This window comes from Malus domestica, chromosome 01 (genome assembly GCF_042453785.1).
Source record: "Malus domestica chromosome 01, GDT2T_hap1".
Lineage (NCBI taxonomy): Eukaryota > Viridiplantae > Streptophyta > Magnoliopsida > Rosales > Rosaceae > Malus > Malus domestica.
Genome location: NC_091661.1, coordinates 660726 through 679675, shown reverse-complemented (window position 1 = coordinate 679675; position 18950 = coordinate 660726).

Here is an 18950-nt window from a genome sequence, read left to right as displayed (position 1 = left end):
CATGTTTTGCTCCAGAGGAAATCAAAAGTCCTATTTTGAAAATAATATTCAAGGTATCAAAATTCTCCCAAAATATACTAAGAATTGGGTTAAATATATAATATGAAATTGACTCATCATGGGTCTTTGAGCAAGGTTGGTTACTTCAAGGCTGCTCACTTCAAGATTAGCTTTGATGACTTGTTTAGACACTTCCTTGAGGCATATTGGCATGCCATTCCATCGGGAATGCGTGTGAGGCGTGCTAATGATGGTAGCAACCGTGAACCATATGATGGGGCTCAGAGAGCCATCAAGTTCCACCCCTACTATTTTGTGCTGGGGTTTACTTTTCCTATACTCCGTTTCTTCGAAGAAGTGCTATGCTCCATGAGATGTGCCCCCTCCCAATGTTCTCCGAACACTGTCCGTGTGATGGTGGGATTCCACAATCTAAGCCAATTCTTTGACTTAGATCTAATCGTTAACAAATTTTGGTACTGTTTTTACATAGGTCACATTGAGGGAGCTGGGCAGCTGTGATCTCGCCATAGGCATTTTGATAACTAGACCAAGAGAGATCATGACTGGGCCAAGGAGACTTTGGAGATAAGTGCAGAATGGGAGTCTGATTCTACCCTCGAGCTGCATGTACTAATGGTTTTCATATCTGGTGAGTGGGCTACTTAATCTCTTGGCTACTTTGTACTTATTGTAAGTTGCTTTTTAATTTTCTAATTGTCTTCAGCTGCTTTTGTAGATTCAGAATTCGGCTCCACTCCTGAGACTTCTCCAGACATAAAGAAAGTGCATTTTGCTCTAGGTCCCCTCCGAGTACCGTGAGTAGCATTGGCTCGTCCTATCACTGTGGTGGAGCCTGCTACAAATGAAGGTGGGAAAAAGAGGCATTCTCCTCCTGCTCAAGAGGCGTCTGTTGAAAAGAAATCAAAGACTTATTCCGCTGCTCGTGGGAGTTCACCGGCTGCACAATAGATGCCTGTTGAGGAGAAATCGAAGACTTATTATGTTGCTCACAAGGGTTCACCAGCTGCTCCTAACCTTATGATTGACTTGACTTCCTCCAAGGGCAAGAAAGAAGAAGCTGCTAGATCTGTGTCGGTGGTGTTTACTGTTTTGAAGGTTACTAGTTCGATTGCTGATAGGATTGCCCAGCATAGAAGTTCCTTCATGCCTCTAGTGCCGAAGTTTATGCCGAAGTGTCCGTGTGGTTCACCTTTGGAGAGGCTTGTTACTATGAAGAGTGATAAGGTGCCCCATGCCTGTTAAAGTGGCCCCAAAACTCGTTCCTTCTGCTACTGAGACTGACTCGTTTGTTGAGAAGAATGAGACTGCTCATGTAGGCAGTCTTAAGAAATCCACCAAGTTTGTTTCTGGGGAAGTTGCTGAGATTTGTGCGCTTTTGAAACCAGATTTGCTTGAGGACATGAATGTATGTGCGAAGTTTGTTGATGGCGTTAAAGGGGTTGTTGGCCCAAGTTCCTTCGCGAAGCATACGATCGGGTATATGAGGATTTCTATGTTGGCCATGATGCAGAAAACGGCAATTCTAGCGTCCGAGTCTATGCTTCTTAATCAAGAGGATACCAAGGATGCCAAGGAGGTGGCAAGAACTATAGCAGCCGAAGCTTACTCCTCGGCCGAGAAAGTCAAGAAATTGGAATCTGAGCTTGATGCTTTGAAGGGGTCTAAAATCTCTGCCCCTACTTCTCTGTAGCTTGAGACTGCTCGCAAAGAGATCGTGGATTTGAAGACTAGGCTTGATGCCATCCAAGTAAAGTATGAAAGTGCAGAGAAGAAGATTGAGTGTTACATACCTCAAATTCAAGATCTTGAGTGTGCCATATCTAAATTCTGCTCTGCTGCTTATGCAAACGATGAAGAACTGATCATTGTTTACAACCAAGTGATCCACTTCAAGAAGGTTATTGATAGGTGTGAGCCTTCAGTGTTGGAACTCCAAGGTGCCTTGAAGATTAACGACAATCTGAAGAAAGAAGTGGAAGAGCTGCAGCGGGTTCATGCTTGTCTGCTTGAGGAGAATGAAAAGTTGAATGGTGAGAAGGCTGGGTTCGAGGCTTCACTTACTTAGAAACAAGCTGACTTCTACAAGTTGGGTTATGTAGATCATCTCTTCGGGCGACCGTCAGACTTTCAGTTTTTGGTAAAGACTTTGAGACCTTCTTTATTTCTTTGGAAGACTTGATCGCATTTACTTTTGAGTCTTCTATTGGTGATGTAGTCAGAGATTTTGGTGCCTAGGCTGGGGTAGCTGGGGTAGCTGGGGGTGAAGCGTCGGATGGTGCCACTGCTTAGGGCGCCATGTGAAGGAATATTTTGTGAAAACAAGTTCATTTAAGCAACATCAATAAGCATGCAATTAACAATTAAAGGCGGAATCATGCTTGCATGCACTTAAAAACAAAACTTTAACCATGAAATTCAAAGCCTAGTAGATTGGTGAACCTAAACTCAACTCAAAACATAGTGAGTTGAAATTTATACCTTTGTAGATTCCTCTTCGCATAAGCAAAGGCTAATCACCCAAAGAGAGGGCCTTCATTCCTTGCATCTTAAATCTATGGATTTGGATGGAAGAATAGGTTTCTCCAAGTTCCCAAAATTGAGAACCTCTAAGTCTCTTCACCAAGGAGAGATTGGAGAAGAAATGAGTGACCTTGGAGTAGTGGGATTGCAAGATGCACCCCCCAAGGGGCCGGCCTCCTAGAGAGAAAATGGAGAGACAAGTTCTCTCCAATTTTCTCTAAAAGAAACCCTAATGAATAAAAGGCTATAAAGTCATATTTATACCTTTATTCATTTGAGTGGCAAACTTGTAATTAAAGCAAGTTCACTACCCTTCCTCTAAATGGCCGGCCATGGGGTGTAGTTTGGGCTTTTGGGTCTTAGTGAATCATTATTCATTAAGTTGTCATACAACTTAAGTCAATGGGCTTGACGTTCGAAGCCCATTGGGCCTTAAGGTCCAAAACCTATCCCGAGGTCTTTAACGAACTTATTCGTTTGATTAATTAACATATTAATTAATCCTTGCCATAAATAAATGATTAAACCATTTAGTCATTCTTACTCATCTCCATTGTTTCTTCAATCTCCACCTTACACGGTGTGCGATCCATTAGGTTCCTTTTAGCGAGGCAGTGGGCGATTAAAACCATTTTATATCGATTGTGAATTGAAACTTACTTTCAATTCTCCCTTTAGTGATTACACACGTTTAGGGCTTCCACAAACCATGAGTGACACCTTGCAGCATATCATGGTTACCCAAGCTAATTAGAAGAGGTAGAGAAAACCTATTCAGTTTGGGATTACAAATGCAATACGGTCTTTCTCTAATCTAATACTCCTGACCACATTGATTGGTTTGATAGTTTATTTATTCATGTCTACTATCCAATGTGATTCGTGTGCTTATATGATTTCCTTGAATGTGATTTAGAACGACTTTTCTAAATCTCATTCATACTCTGGCCAGAGATTCTAAATCATATCATAGAGTATTCTCCCTCAAACAGTTTGAAGGTTAGAGATCCCTTGTTGCGCATTCACTTGCCTCCATGGCTAAGTGGCTTAACCCCAACGATGCCGTGGACACCCCGATGGGGTGACTTTGACATAATCAAAGATCAAGGACTTAACCACAAGACAACTGTGATGCCTCAGGTCAAAGGACTAATTTGCATTATCCCAAACATGAGTTCTCATGTGACATGAGTATGAGAACTCTTCGTTGATCACGTTCAGTGAACTCATTCTCTACTGAGCACCTACGTACTTGTCTTGATGTCACACACACCAATGACTCGAGACTAGTCACTCTCCCTGAGAGAAGACATAGCACGTACCGATCTTGACGGACTGTCAATGCCCAATTGGCAATCCTATGATCAGGAACATTTAGGATGTGTCTACGAAAGAATGGTCTCATGAATCTAACTTCATTAGATTACATTCTTCCAATCACATATTCCTTGGACTTGATCGTTTAAGCATATAACATTTATATGAGACGGCTCAAACAATAATCTTTGCCCTTTATAGTTAAACTAGATTAGTTTAACATGCGAAATGTCCGTAAAGTATCATCATATGATTGGTTTTAGGGCACATTTCCAACAATCTCCCACTTGCACTAGAGCCAATCAGCTTGGTCATCAGTGATGATACCTCTTATGTAGTCATTTCATAAATGGCTGAATAGTAGGCCTAGGCAATGGATATCTATATGTTATCCATAGAAGCAACCTTGAGAATAACGACGTCACCATTATACATGATTCTCAATCATGTGGTTCAGTCTCTCATTTGAGTTCGGACCTTGATGAGACCTTGATTCCCTGGCTTGAGCTATCGCCCCATTAGTGTCATAGTGTCAGTACACTAGATACACTTTCTGGTTGGAACCGAATAGAGAGTTCATAAATGAACTTTCCCATCCAAACAACATTGTTGTAAACTTCTATATGGCAATATATTTTGCATTCATAATGGAACACACTACAGTCATTACTTTAATGTTTCCATCCAAAAATCTCTTTAGTCATAATAAAGAGATATTCGTTTATCTCTTCATTCATAATGAAGAAACATCCAATGATGGATTAGATTCATAATCTAATACATTTACGCTTCCATTACGTTACTCTAATTCTTCCTCATTCTTTGAGGAATCTATCCTTTAGTATTTCTTAAATACTTAAGGACTCACTTGACAGTTGCCATGGTTCTGATCCTGGGCTTGCACTGATATCGTCTTGTACCGTTCTAGGTACAACTCATATCAATGTTTTTCATACAATATGAAATACATAAATCACCTTTATGCGTATGCATAAAGGATTCTTATTTACGCATTATTTCTTTGGGAGTCAAAGGGTACGTTCCCTTTGAGAAGAGCTACCTCCTAGTCTCACTAGAGTTGTTCTTCTGATTAAAGTTTATCATCATATGAGAAACTTCCTAGCATCTTTTGTCTATTATTAGGGATTTATATAATCAAATTATATCCTAAAATCTATCAATATAGATTTCCATCCCATGTATATAGACTATGTCTCCCATATACATTCTATCTTCATATAATGTTTAAAGTCATAACTTTAACGAAGAAGTATTCTTTTCATTTCCAAAATTAATATATCATATATACATTCATATATATCACATATACATTTATATATATATATATATATATACAAATTTAGGAATATGATTAACTCCCACTAATCTTTTGTAAACCTAGTAAACAAAAGATTCATTTACATCTTTATGAGAAATCAAACGATTTGACCTTTCTCTCATAAGACGCTTATAGCTCCCACTAGCTTGCTAAGATCCATGATGGATGGATCTCTACAACTTACATGTCTTGTGATTCATAGTTTTAGACATATATTATCAAGACTATCTTAATAATGGTTTCGGAAACCCATATTATGTCCAAACATTGAATCACCATTTAGTTGTAGCTAGCTATCTTCGAATTAATTGAAACTAAGACTACGTCAAAAATGGTTCCTTCAAAGTCAACCATTCTCTTTGATTGTAGTCACCTTAAGCTACCAATTAGCTTATGAAGGTTTCATTATTTCGGGTCAAATGGTACTTTTACCATTTCCTTGAGTATATGTCATATATACACTCAATGTAGTCATAAGGATTTTCATTCTTATTTCTTTCGAATTAAGAGGTGCAACTCTATGACATAGTCATAAAGTTCAAACCATTCAACTGAGACGGTTTATAAATCCTTCTCGACTACCTTGGAGCTTTTGGTATAGGAACTAGGTTGTTATATTTGTTGATTATTATCTTGTCTCTCAAAGAACCATTCTTTGAGTTCTATCCCTCGTTCATTTGCTCTTAGGCAAATCACATTGTAGGATTACAATGAACTACCCAACAAAACAACATTTGTTAGTTGGTTTATAGAAGCGATATCCAAAAGTTAATTTAAGGATATCCCACAAGACTGTTATCAAACAAATATTGTTTATTAGCACACAACCCCAAATCTTAACATGCTTAAGATTTGTCTTTCTTTCCAACTACATCTTATGGAGTCATGAAAAATTTGGAAGATCTTCTAATTGACAATCATATTGTCTTAGAAGCATATATATCCTATATATGGGTAATTGATAATATCCAACGAAATAAATCTTATTCAAGTTCGTTCTTCTCCTAATGGAGAAATCTATTATCTTATGATGCTTCTTTCCTTGATATCTTTCAAGAAAACTATTCTAAAGTGTTACCATTCCTTGGATCAAATCTAAGGATGTAAATACTTTAGACGTCTTACTCATCAACTTACATTTCTTGAATTCTTTGAAACCTTTTGCAAAGTATTCGGACTTGTGTTTATTTAAAATAAACTATAGTCCAACCGAGGGTGATCTTCGGTGAATGTCATACAACATGAGTAGTATTATGTTGTGGACAAGTGCCACTAACATCTAAGTGAATTAACCTCAACAACTTTGTGATTCTTTATTCTTTCCAAAAGAATGAAGATTCAAACATTTTGCCTCTATACAATTTTAACAAGAAGGCATTGGATCCGGATCTAACGATCCTAAGTATCCATCTATGACTAACTTGTAATTTATGTTTTTAGAGGTATCACAACTTTAGTTGGGATTAGTCACTACCTTGCAACCTTTTGGGTTTTAAGCATCGTTGTATTCTAAACAGTTAACACTACCATATCATCTCTACTATAGAGACAATCAATTAGATTACTATAATCCAATCATTGATTAATAAAGAACAATGTTTTGTCAAACAAAACATTTATCCATTTCACATAGTGACGGAATTTAGTTCCTTAAAATTGGAATATAAAGACAATTTATGTTTTTTTTTCCAATTTCTTTGGTAGTTCATATGAGGAAGTAAGTACCATCTGCTTTCGCAGAGATCTATATTTGATTCACGTTCCGAATGTGAAGCACCTTTTCTTTCTCTCATATATCTTCTACTTCTTATTAGTCACACTTTTACAACGATTGTAAAACACAGTTACTAATACGGAATCAAGCATTCAAGTAGAAGAACCAACTGTTTTGAACTATTCAAGAACAATTTACAACACCTTCGAAAGGCGTGTTCTTGACACTTGCAAGACATTTCTTGCAAATACCCCTTCCAATGTCCATCCTTTCATAAAGAAAGTTTGTTCCCTTGGAGTTAATTCTTATCTTCTTCATTTGACTTTCACCTTTGACTACATTAGTCATGGTCCCTAAACTCCCACTATCTCTCTTGAAACTTATTTCAATTGTGTTGTACACATCAAACATTTTGGAGAACATGTGGTTATTGTTCACTACATAGTTTACAATAAACTTAGTGAACCATTAGTGTAGGGAAACAAAGGTGAAGTCCTTGCCTAGTTTCCGTCTCGCTAAGTGGTTTATCACTTCAACACTCAATGATTCAAAATCATCATAAGTCCATGTTAATGGACTATTTTTGTCAACCAACCATTATGTTCTAAACATAATTACAAACTTTCAAGAGTTGTACAAGGCAACTCTCATTTCTTCATACAACAATTTGTAAGTGAAGAATCATGGCACATAAAGTGTCCATGCCTTTGTGCTTTCTTCTCAAGTTCCTTGTTCATGTAACAAAGAAACAAGCACTAAGTGTTTGCATTGACTAAGAGTTGTTCAAAGAAACTCCTATTTCTTCATACAACAATTTGTAATTGAAGAATTATGACATTTAAAATTGTTGTCCTCTTTATGATAGACTTTTCTAACATATTCTTCTAATGATACATTATCAATAGGAAGATTGTGAGGATGAGACTACTTAGGTACATTTACAAGCCATTAAAGACAATCTATGGTTTTGTAGTACTAAGTCCGGAAACTAAACTTTCGGCTTTTATTTGTCAAGTGTTGGATAGCGTTTGCAAATATATTGGTAAACAAATACATAACGAATATAAATTTATTGATTTTAAGCCATTTGATTCGGGTCTTTAAATCAAATGGCACCACCCACTATTTTTGGCAAATTCCATATCCCTCATTGGAATTCGAGAGTTTTGGAGGAAACTCTTAGTAGGTTATGGGAGGCTCACTATTACCAAGCCCACCTCAGAATTATATCATGTTGGCTAACGTTAATAATAATGAGAGAGTACGCTTACTCATTTGCAACTAATGCAAGTACCCATCTTATTTGGCCTCTAGAGAATGATTGCCTCAGAATTATATCATGTTGGCGTCATTGCACTTAGTTAAGTCATTCCCACCATGCCTAGTTCGTGTAGGGGTTCAAGCATAGCCTCAGAATTATATCATGTTGGCTAAACTTGTTGCCTACCTCACTTCATCATGTATGTATATAGAACTCCTCCTGAGTGTAAGCACGCACTTTGTACTCCCCCATTATAGGGTGAAGCCGGTGTACGAGTCACAAACGATCGGAGCCTACCACGGTGGAAGGCCTCGAAAGAGTGTTCAAAGCACTCTCACGCTTATCAACTTAATAATGGTTTGGTTAAGGGTTTTAGGTCTCATCTCATATAAACATACATTTTAATCTCTATTAAAACAATTTTGGTCCTATTACAACTATTGGTCCATATGATTGTTTTTAGTTGTATATAATACTCCCACTATGCTTACAAAACGGTTTTTAAAGCAAGAGTATATGATACTACTAACATAACTTTTGCATTCATTTGATGGACTATATAGTTGCCTTAGGGCCTTAGGATGATTATGAACCTTTGTTTAGATTCAACACGAGCCTTGTGTTGTATCTCGGTCTAGGGATGGTGATTGATTTTAGTTACGCGTTTAATCACATTAAGGCGTGTTGTCTTAGGGGCGTTGGACCCAACTACTTCATTTTCATGCATATCAAATAAAGCAAGAAAGAAGTACTTCAAAGTAAAGGTGAGTTTATGCTCATTACAACATTTGCATAAAACAAATTACCTTAAAGTAAAGAAGAGCTTAAGCCCTTTTACAACATTTGATCAAATCAAATTACAACCAAAATCTAATCTACTCATTCCCATGGTTCAAACAAATTTGAAACGGCCTTTCACATAGCTCAATTATATATAGGCTTAGGTTCATAATCACCCTTTAATTAATTAACACTTTAACTAATTAAATTGAATGCAACATTTTCATTTGGTTTTTGTATCCATAAAATTGATTTAAATGGAGCTAAACAAAATGAAAATCCAATTCTCATTTAAAGAGACAAAACAATTTTGTTCTCTATCTTATTTGGGCCAATATGCAATAACCACAACTTTTGGGCCATAAAGCAATTAACCTCAACTTTTGGGCTATATTGCAAAACTTTTGGGGTCACTTTGTAAAGACACAAAAGTCCACTACTTCATGTAATTACACTAGAACCCAAAATTTAATCAATGCAAAAACTTCATTAAAGGAGCAAAACAATTTGTCCTTTAGCGTTTTTGGACCTAAACGTAAAAACATAAACTTTTGGGCCAAAGTGCAAATACACAAAAGTATCAAAACTTTATGTAATTGCATAAAAGACCCAAAAGTACTCCCATTGAGGGAGGGCCGGTTTTTAGAGAGGGAAAGGGAGTGGAGATAAGTCCACAAAAATTTGGAAATTTTTTCAACAATTTCATAAAGCCTTGCAAGTGGAATTTGGTTGTTGTGAATCATAAAACCATGCATGTGGTGTGTAAGGTGTGTAAGTCTTACACACCCATCACAATTTCTATCACCTTTCAAAAAAAAATGTTTTGGTGATAGAAAATTCACATCAACCAACACAAAACAAAGACTTTATGAAATTAACCAAAACTTTGAATCAAAACACAAACCTTTTTGTTCTTGGCAAAAATGTCAAGAACAATGAAGAACACTCATAAAAAAACTCAAAATTTTCCATGAACATTTTTCACCCAAAAACATTCCAAAACCATTCAAACTTTAGGGAAATAACATCTAACCAAACTAGGGTATATAGGGGTTCCAAAAGTCTCTTGAAAACACTTTTAACAAGTCAAACAAGAACCCAAAAATCCACCCTTTGGATTTGGCCGAAAATCCCCAAAGTCATGGCACCAAATTTTAGCTCCAATATTCATGCTCATATGAACTACATCTACAACATTTGAGATGGCAAATTTTCTAACAAAATTTACATTCAAAGAAACAAGAATAAAGCTTGTAACATATTACAACTTTTAAATCACAAACTATGAACTACAAAACCCAAAAGGATTCACCAACTACTAGACCTAGGCTCTGATACCACTTGAAGGAATATTTTGTGAAAACAAGTTCATTTAAGCAACATCAATAAGCATGCAATTAACAATTAAAGGCGGAATCATGCTTGCATGCACTTAAAAACAAAACTTTAACCATGAAATTCAAAGCCTAGTAGATTGGTGAACCTAAACTCAACTCAAAACATAGTGAGTTGAAATTTATACCTTTGTAGATTCCTCTTCGCATAAGCAAAGGCTAATCACCCAAAGAGAGGGCCTTCATTCCTTGCATCTTAAATCTATGGATTTGGATGGAAGAATAGGTTTCTCCAAGTTCCCAAAATTGAGAACCTCTAAGTCTCTTCACCAAGGAGAGATTGGAGAAGAAATGAGTGACCTTGGAGTAGTGGGATTGCAAGATGCACCCCCCAAGGGGCCGGCCTCCTAGAGAGAAAATGGAGAGACAAGTTCTCACCAATTTTCTCTAAAAGAAACCCTAATGAATAAAAGGCTATAAAGTCATATTTATACCTTTATTCATTTGAGTGGCAAACTTGTAATTAAAGCAAGTTCACTACCCTTCCTCTAAATGGCCGGCCATGGGGTGTAGTTTGGGCTTTTGGGTCTTAGTGAATCATTATTCATTAAGTTGTTATACAACTTAAGTCAATGGGCTTGACGTTCGAAGCCCATTGGGCCTTAAGGTCCAAAACCTATCCCAAGGTCTTTAACGAACTTATTCGTTTGATTAATTAACATATTAATTAATCCTTGCCATAAATAAATGATTAAACCATTTAATCATTCTTACTCATCTCCATTGTTTCTTCAATCTCCACCTTACACGGTGTGCGATCCATTAGGTTCCTTTTAGCGAGGCAGTGGGCGATTAAAACCATTTTATATCGATTGTGAATTGAAACTTACTTTCAATTCTCCCTTTAGTGATTACACACGTTTAGGGCTTCCACAAACCATGAGTGACACCTTGCAGCATATCATGGTTACCCAAGCTAATTAGAAGAGGTAGAGAAAACCTATTCAGTTTGGGATTACAAATGCAATACGGTCTTTCTCTAATCTAATACTCCTGACCACATTGTTTGGTTTGATAGTTTATTTATTCATGTCTACTATCCAATGTGATTCGTGTGCTTATATGATTTCCTTGAATGTGATTTAGAACGACTTTTCTAAATCTCATTCATACTCTGGCCAGAGATTCTAAATCATATCATAGAGTATTCTCCCTCAAACAGTTTGAAGGTTAGAGATCCCTTGTTGCGCATTCACTTGCCTCCATGGCTAAGTGGCTTAACCCCAACGATGCCGTGGACACCCCGATGGGGTGACTTTGACATAATCAAAGATCAAGGACTTAACCACAAGACAACTGTGATGCCTCAGGTCAAAGGACTAATTTGCATTATCCCAAACATGAGTTCTCATGTGACATGAGTATGAGAACTCTTCATTGATCACATTCAGTGAACTCATTCTCTACTGAGCACCTACGTACTTGTCTTGATGTCACACACACCAATGACTCGAGACTAGTCACTCTCCCTGAGAGAAGACATAGCACGTACCGATCTTGACGGACTGTCAATGCCCAATTGGCAATCCTATGATCAGGAACATTTAGGATGTGTCTACGAAAGAATGGTCTCATGAATCTAACTTCATTAGATTACATTCTTCCAATCACATATTCCTTGGACTTGATCGTTTAAGCATATAACATTTATATGAGACGGCTCAAACAATAATCTTTGCCCTTTATAGTTAAACTAGATTAGTTTAACATGCGAAATGTCCGTAAAGTATCATCATATGATTGGTTTTAGGGCACATTTCCAACACCACGGCTGCTAGAAAATTTATCAATTTTGCTAGTTGTTTATCAATTTTTCTAGAAATTTTAATAAACTTGTTTCCTTCACTTTTCTCCATCTTTGCTTATTTTGTTCATACTCTAACCTTTAGACTTTATAGGCCAGTGGTAGGCATGCTGCTTTTCTATAAGCAAACAAGCCTGCGTAGCCTACACAGCCGTATGTGTTAGTATAGAACTTTTGCAATGTTGTTCGCCATAGGGTTGGCAGCCAGATGCCTTACTTACAAAAGTAGACAAGTCCGCATAACCACTAGGCTGTTAACCTTGGCTTTCTCCAATTCCATAGGTTGCGTATCAAGTACCACAACACTTTAGGACTTGGCGTAGGTTGTTCCACACTTGGCAGTGGTGAAGCTTATCGACTACGTAGCATGTCGGCAATGGATAAGGCTTCATATATGCACGCTAGCTTGTTTAACCTTTCACAAGAATGTGCAGTTGCATAAGCCTAGTGCGGCTTTATTGCTCAAAGGGGAAGCCGTAGGTAGTATTCCAAAAACCATAGGCTACCTCAGTGCACTCAGTAGCAGCTTTAGGTTTCTAGGGTAGCCGTCCGTAGCGCATTCTACGTAATGTGCCCCTCCATCTGTAAGGCCTGGTTCCCCGCGGATTAGGCCAAAAGACCCAAAATCTTTCATTTAGCTAAGCCTTGAAAAAGATCATTATGGCTACTTCTAGAAATCTTGGCACAAGCCATCTTGCATCTAGTTATACTAGGGTAGTCCGACTCATCCACGTCTGGATATTCGAAGTGTAGAGTTTATCCTCCCGCTTTGGAGAGCAGACCCATGTGGGTGTTAGGGAATTAATTTACCCTCTTGCACTGGAGAGCATGGTTGGTCCCTTAAGGGGTGCAATTCCTACAGTGAGTCCCTAAGAAGGGTTCAATCTTCTTTTGAAGTGTATGAGAGATAAGTTGTTGTAGACATGTAGTTGAGCCAAGTTGTAAATTACTTATGAATTCCTCATTGAAAAATGAGTGAAATGAACAAATAACATAGCTGTAAAAGATTACATAACAACTGGATAGTCCTCGGCTTGCGAGGTGGTGCCCGTTGAGCTGCTTGAGTCTTCGGGTCTTGATATGGTGGGAGGTCACACATGGTACTTCCTTAGGTTGTAGGCATTCCATTGTTTCTCAATCTCTTTATCGTTCATGGTGGCAAGGGTGTAACTGCCTTTGCCGCCTACTATGTTGATCTTGTACGGACATTCGCAGATGGATCCATCTTCTTGGAGCCTTCTCTACGAGCAGCGATGAAGGCTTTTGTTAGGACTAGATCTCCGGGGTTGGAATTGTCAAATCTTGGCCCTTTTATTATAGTTGGAAATGAGCTGCTATTGGTAGGCTGCAATGTGAGTGATGGTCTGCTTGTTTTTCTCTTTTGCCAAATCTAAACTTGTGGCCATCTCTTTACTGTTCTGCTCAATGCTTGGCAGTAGAGTACTGATGCTTGGCACGATGATGTTGGGAGGAATGATCACATCCAAAGAAAATGCTAAAGAGAAAGGAGTCTAACCAGTTGCTCGTCTTTTGGTGGTGCGATATGCCCATAGATATCTGAGGAGTTCGTCTAGCCATTTTCCCTTTTTATCGGTGAGGGACTTCTTGAGGTAATCGAGGATCGTCTTGATGGATGCTTCAGCCTGCCCATTGCCTTAAGGATATGTCAGCGTGGACATGTGCTGCTTGATGCCATTCATTTGGAAAACCTTTGCCAAATCTTTGCCCACGAATTGCTGGTTGTTGTTGGTGATGATGGATTGAGGGATGCTAATTCGGCAAGTGATGTTCCTCCATATGAAGCGCTCTATGTTCATCTCAGTCGTGGTCATTATGGGTTTTGCTTCTACCCATTTGGTGAAGTAGTCGGTTGCCACAATTATCATGCCTCTGCCCCTAGTGGCAGGTGACATAGGTCCTACCAGGTCGATTGCCCATTGCATGAATGGCCAATGACTCGTCTGCGGGTGTAGCTCGTAGGCATGCAGTGTAGGTACCGGCTTATAGTGTTGGTAGCTATCACACTTTTGTACTAACTCCTTAGCATCTTGGTGCATGGTAGGCCAATAGTAGCCTGCGTTAAGAGCCTTCTGTGCTAAGGATTGGCCTTCGGAGTGGTTTCCATAAACACCTTCGTGGATTGAGCTTAGAACCTTCAAGTTACAAGAGGCACTAGGAAGCGGATATGTGGTCCGTTTTAGGATCTTCGGATGAGAATGCCATTCCACATGTAGTAGTGTGCTGCATTTATTTGGAGCTTTCTAGACTCCAACCTTTCCGTGGGGAGTGTGCCGTTGACCAGGTAGTCTATAATAAAACTTTGCCAGTTGGGAGTTATACTAACCTGTGACACCTTGGTTGCTGGCTCGGCCGCTATGCTCGGCTTGTCTAAATACTCTACAGGAATCGAGCGTTTGAGTTTGTGGTCGAGAGCGGAGCCTAAGCCGGCTAGTGCATTTATGTGGGCATTGTCTGTCAACAGAACTTGAGTGAAAGTGTAAGTCTGAAATCCCTCAAGCTGCTCACGTGCCTTCTCTAGGTATTGTGCCACCATTGGATGTTTTGCCATGTATTCCCAAGTAGTCTGGCTGGTGATTAGTTGGGAATTGGAATGAATTGCAAGCTTCTTCACCGCCAAGTCTTTTGCCATTTGGAGGCCTGCTAGTAAGGCCTCGTACTCTACTTCATTGTTGGATGCTTTGAAGCCTAGAGTGATCGCCTACTCGAGCATTGAACCATCTAGGGTGATAAAGACCATGCCTGCTCCTGAGCCTTTATAGTTGGATGCGCCATCGACATGCAAATGCCAGAGGTCTCCGTTAGGGGAAGTAGGTGCGGATAAGGTGTGCTCGGCTGCTTTCGGGGCGTCATTGACATGCAAATGCCAGAAGTCTCTGTTGGGGGAAGTAGGCGCGGCTAAGGTGTGCTCGGCTGCTTTCGGGGCGTCATTGGGTTACTTTGTTGCGTCGCCTAAGCTAGGCGTGATTTCTTCTAGAAAGTCCGCCAAGGCTTGGACTTTTATCGCCTTGCGGGGTCAGAAAACTAAACCCTATTGGCCAAGTTCCAATGCCCACTTTATCACTCGTTGAGAAGCATTTGGACCATGTAGGATTGATCGTAGAGGATATTGAGTTATGACGATAACTGTATCCGCTTGAAAGCATGGTCTGAGCTTCCGAGCAGCAACAACTAGCACCAAAATCTATTTTTTGATCTTTAGGTATCTAGTTTCCACATCGAGAAGAGCTTTAGAAGTGTATAATACTGGTAGTTGGGCCCCCAACTCTTATCATATGAGGGCAGAGCTTAATGCTAGTTTTGAGATTGCCAAGTAGATGTATAAGTCCTCTGCTGATTCCAGCTTGGATAGTAAGGGAGGTGATGTGAGATTTCAGGTCTTGGAAGGCTTTTTGCACTCTTCATCCCATTTGCCTCGTTGTGCCCTCTTTATGGCCTTGAAAAAAGGCTTGCATCGATCGGTGGATGGTGAGAGAAAGCGGTTTAAGGCAGCTGCTCGTCCGGTCAAAGCTTTGAATCTCCTTCAAGGTAGTGGGAGATTTCATCTCTAGGATCGCTCGGATTTGCTTGGGATGCGCTTCTATTCCTCGTTGGGTTACTAGGTACCCTAAGAATCTGCCTAAAGATACTCCGAATGTGCATTTAGATATCCTTACCATGATGTCATCGACATAGACCTTCATCATTACCCCAATTTTCTTCTTGAACATCATGTTTACTAACCTTTGGTAAGTGGCTTCCGCGTTCTTAAGGCCAAAGGGCATGACCTTGTTGTTGGAAGTATGCCCACAAAGCCACTCATTTGATGTAATAGCTTTTGGAATACTTATTGTATTAAACTTTTATATGTTTAATGAAGGGCAAAGCTTATTGTTAATCACAATTTATTATATCATGTGTTTAAGCAATAAGGGAATCCGAGGAATGTATTTGATCTAAGAGATAAGTGATTTAAGTAAGTTAGATTATCGAGACCTTTCTCTTATGTTCATTCCTAAAACGTTCCTAGCCATAGGATTGCCAATTGGGCATTGACAATCCGCTAAGGTTAGTATGTGTTATGACGACTCAAGCGTGAGTATGACTAGTCTCATGTCATTTAGTGTTGGACACTAAGGCAAACATATAGGTGCTCGAAAGAGTGATCGAGTACACTGAACATCGATCAAAAGAGAGTTCGAACATACATGTCATGTAAGAACTCCAAAGTTGCAATATGCAAAGTAGTCCTTTGACCTGAGGCATCCTTGATGTCTAATGGTTAGGTCCTTGATCTTTGATCATGTCAAAGGCATTCCATTGGAGTGTCCACGGCATTCTTATGGTCAAGCTACCTAGTCATGTAGGCATATGAATGCACAACAAGGAATCTCTAACCTTCCATGGTGGAAGGAGAATACTCTAAGATATGATTCGAGAGTCTTTGGCCAAAGCATATGAATATGACTTAGGAAGTTTGTTCCAAATCATATTCAAATGAATCATATAGATAAGTATCACATTGGATAGTAGACATGAAACAAACTATCACCTGAAACAATGTGATTAAGAGTATTGTATTAGAGAAGGACCGTATTGCATTGTAGTTGTAACTAGATAGGTTCTCCAACCACTTCTACTTAGCTTGGGTAACCATGATATGCTGCTAGGTGTCACTCATGGTTTGTGGAAGCCCTAAAGATTAGCAAACACTGATTTTAAGGGAGAATTGAAATGTGGTTTCAATTCACAATCGATCGTTAAGAGTAACAATCTCCCACTACCTCGCTAAATGGAACCTAATGGATCGTACACCGAGTAAGGATGTTGGTGAAGAAATTAAATGAAATGGATAAGCAATTAAATGGTTTAATTGAAGAATGGTCAAGGTTAATTAATTAGTTAATTAATTATACGAAATGTTCGTATTGGGCTTATATGTTGGTTTTGGGTTTCGGGGCCTAAAATCGTTTTGGTCCACAAGGCCCATTATGTTTAAGTTGTATGACAACTAAAACAAAATGGGCAATTAGCCCAATCAATTTGATATGGCCGGCCATTAGGGTGAGAAGTGTCAAACTTGGATTAATTACAAGTTTGCCACTCACATGTGATGAAGTATAAATTCAACTTTATAGCTTTATTTTCATTTAGGGTTTTTCTTGGTGAAATGAGGTGAAACATTTTCTCTCATTTTTCTCAAAAGAGGCCGGCCACCTAGGGAAGGAATAGCTAGCAATCTCTTCTTCCCTAAGTCATCCATTTCATCTTCACATCACATCCTTGGTGAAGAGACTTAGAGACATCAAGCTTTTAATGTTTTGGAGAACAAATCCTCAAATCCTCAAAGAAGCAAAGGAGCACTAAAAGGAGGAAAATCACAAGGAAGATCCAAGAAGCAAGGAGGTGACTTGAAGGCCCTCCACTTGGGTGAATCCCTTGTGTAATCAAGGATGAGCTTCAAGGGTAAAGAAACTCTAAATCTTTCCCTCTCTTTAATGTTGTTAAAGAGTTTATTGGTTCACCATATACTAGGCTTTGAAAGTCATGGGTTTTATGAATTGTTTTTTAATGCATGCCTACTTTAATGTGTTAATAGTTTGCATATGTATTCAAATATTCTTACTTGTTCTTAGCTAGGACAAAATTTTTCCTTCACTTTGGCCGAAGAACCTACGATGCCAAAGTTAGAATTTTGAGGGAAAAATGTATGGAGAATTTAGAGAATTTAGCAAGAGAATTGGAATTGAGTTTTGGAGAGAATGAGGTAGTATTTATAGGGGTGTGGCCGGCCCCTTTAGGAGGAGGAGGACCAGCCACTTGGTTGGTATTTTGGGTGAGGTTCATGATTTGTAGCTAATTAGGAATAATTGAATAATAAATCAATTAATTAGCTAATTAATAGAATAATTTCCTAATTGATTAGCTAATTGATATAATAAAAGAGGAATGATTTGGGAGTTACCTTGTGGAGAGGATTTGATGAGGATGAATGAAATAGGTTTTGAATTATTACCTATATTGGGCACTTTTGACTTAATTGAGGGATGATTGCCAACTGCTCGCGTGAAGGAGTCCCGGTGTGCCTCAAGGGTAATTTTGTCCCATTAACCCAAAAATCCACGTGTCGCCTTGTGATTATTTTTGGCTCCATAGACTATGTGGTGGGATTAGTTGGAACTTTTGGAAAGATGTTTTGATTTTTAACATTTTCTATGGATTGCAACTTGAAGATGAAAATTTTGTCTTAGTTGAGTTTTAATAAAGTTTTTTGGTTTGTTAGTTTTTTTGTTTTTGTTTTTGGGTTTTGTTTTGCTTGAGGAAAAGCAAAAAGCTAAGTTTGGGGGTATTTGATGAGTCCATATTATACCATATAGTTTACTCTATTCTTAGTTATAGTTTAATGGTTATTTTGGTAGAATTTTGATACTTTGTTATATATTTTCAATGTAGAACATTTGACTTCCTCTAGAGAAAAACATTACCAAACGGATGAATTTTAGAGTGATTCTAATTGGAGGATGTTCATTATTCTTCCAAGATGATTGTATCAAAATTCCAGATTTTTCTACCAAACCATTTGATCGTGACAAAGAAAATAAGACCCAGCGTGCAGCTTTCCCATATTGATGTTTCTGGACGTTTTAGGTATTTTGGAGGTCAAGCTGGCATATTTTCAGGAAGATTCCTTCTGAGGATTTGTTAGGGACGTCTCAAGCTTTAAAAAGAGACCCTTTGGGACCAAATCAAATTTATTTGGTTGGTCAAAAGTCTTATTTTTAGAGAAGTCTGAATTTCTG